The sequence below is a fragment of the Cebus imitator genome, unplaced genomic scaffold, assembly GCF_001604975.1.
Source record: "Cebus imitator isolate Cc_AM_T3 unplaced genomic scaffold, Cebus_imitator-1.0 Scaffold127, whole genome shotgun sequence".
Lineage (NCBI taxonomy): Eukaryota > Metazoa > Chordata > Mammalia > Primates > Cebidae > Cebus > Cebus imitator.
The window spans coordinates 4,514,272-4,516,827 of record NW_016107442.1 but is presented as its reverse complement, the minus strand read 5'-3'; positions in this window follow the sequence as shown (position 1 = coordinate 4,516,827).

Sequence of the window (2,556 nt, the reverse complement as noted above, 5' to 3'; positions counted from 1 at the left end):
GAGAATAAAGGTTGGAAGGAAGAAAGGACCCGTCTGAAGAGTGTGGCATGGCATCTGCTTCCTCAGAGCAGTTTATTGGCTCAAGGACCTTAAAGATAGGATCTTGTCTTATGGTGGATAAGATGGCTTGGACGACCCAGTGCTAAATGGCCATAGCATGATCAGCACTCAGCAATGGCCCAAGTTGAGACCAGATCAGAGAGGACATAAAGCCAGACTTGGGTCCAGCTTGAAGATGGATTACAACCCATGCACAGAGTAAATTAGTCAGGATAGAATGATTTTTGCCATAATAACAAATAACCTCCAAATATGAATAGGTTACTACCACAAAGATGCATTTCTCACTCATGGAATGTCTGCTACTGGCCAAGGTACCTCTTCAGGGCAAGCATTCTGATATGGTTTGGCTGTGTCCCCACCCAAATCTCATCTTGAATTCCCACATGTTATGGGAGGGACCCAGTGGGAGGTAATTGAATCATGGAGCAGATCCTTCCTGTGCTGTTCTCATGATAGTGAATAAATCTCACAAGAGCCGATGGTTTTTTAAAAAGGAGTTTCCTTGTGCAAGCTCTCTCTTTGTCTGAGGCCATCCATGTAAGATGTGACTTGCTTCTTCTTGCCTTCCAACATGATTGTGAGGCCTTCTCGGCCATATGGAACCGTAAGTCCATTAAACCTCTTTTTCTTCCCAGTCTCATGTATGTCTTTATTAGCAGAGTGAAAATGAACTAATACACCTTCCCTATGAGGTAACCTCAAATTCCAAACTGCTGGAGACACCACTGCCATTCTTTGCCTCCTCCTTGTCGGATTCAGCAGGAACAAGCAAGACTGAAATGACATACACTCCTTTTACTATCTCAGCCCAGAGGTGGTATCTTTCACTTCCATTCATCCTTCATTGGCCAGAATAAGTCACATGGCACCACTTCTCTGCAAGGGAGTTGAAGAAGTATATTCCTTGCATTGTGAATGGGGAAGAAATTGGACATCAACAGACACTGGTACGCCCAACTACGAGAGCCTCTTGAGAGTTCTCAACATACCTCTTTTTATAGTGAATTACTAGAAACCCACATGACTCTTCACCGAGCACTGCCTCACATCATCCACTGGGAAGTCATCAGTTAATACAACTTAATTCCTTACATTGTCCTGAAGCTATAACTTATTTGACTTGGAAGTCTTAAATCCCCTAACCCAAGATGCACCATTCTGATTATCTTTCCCAGAATTGGAACACAGGTTTTTGGGTGTTTCTGCATGTGTCCTTAAATTTCAGGATACTACTCTTCTGCTTAAGTGAGCTCAAATTTATTTCTATTCCTTCATGGGCTTCATATTTACATTTACAAATGTAAATAGCCAGCTCAGAATGAAAGACTGACAGGCATAGACATTTCTCAGGTAAATTAAATAGGGTTTGTTTATTTTAAAGATTCAGAAGAAAGTTAATAAAGTCAGAATTCATAGCAAACAGATTAGCAACATTCTCCAGGAGAGACTGGGATGCAAACTTCTAGATCCTAAAGTCCTCCTTCTGGAGCCTCACATCTGAAAGAGAGTGAGGATCTCATCAGAACTTATGGAAGTCCAAGTTCATGTCTCTAAAGACTGCTTTATCACACAAGCTGTCCTACGTAAAGGCTGGTTTGGATGCTATCTGGAGACCCCCTCATCTAAGGCAGATTCATCTCATTAATCTCAATACCATATAATAGACACCATGCTTACAGAGTGCAGTGCAATTCTGTAAGCTTTGGGAAATGTTTAAGCAGCTTCTGAAGGAGCACTGCTCAGATGGAGTCACAGGCTATGGAGGCCTCAGTTAAGCAGGACTTTTGCCTTCACCAATACAGACACTTGAATTCTAAGGGGCAATAATGAAATAGAAAACAGGGTTAAAATTCAACCTTCAGAGTTTTTTGCTAAGCCAAATGGGGTCAAGTGTTGTGATATTCAAAATGCACAAGGTTTTTTTTTTTTTCTTTTTTTTCTTTAAGAACACTTGTGGTCGAGAATAAAAGGTCATATCTTAAATCTCTTTAGTGACAATTGCTTGCATGCCATCAGAATACACTTAACTCAAACTGTCCTTTCATTGTATACTCTTTAAAAGGAGTAATGCTATTTTAATCATAATTCTGTCATGGGAGTTGAGCACCATCTTATTGAAATGGGATGGAAATTAACGACAATCATCTCAAACAGAAGTTTAACAACAATTTATTCTGCTTAGGGATCTGAGCAAAGTAGTAGAGAGAAGAGACAGAAATAATAAAAAATGGCAAAGGGTAAAATTTAAAGAAATTTACTTTCTTAAAAGACTCATAAAAGCAGGGCGCAGTGGCTCACGCCTCTAATCCCAGCACATTGGGAGGCTGAGGCGGGCGGATCATGAGGTCAGGAGATCAAGACCATACTGGCAAACATGGTGAAACCCCGTCTCTACTAAAAACACAAAAATTAGCTGGGTGTGGTGGCACGCGCCTGTAGTCCCAGCTACTTGGGAGGCTGAGGCAGGAGAATTGTTTGAACTCGGAAGGCAGA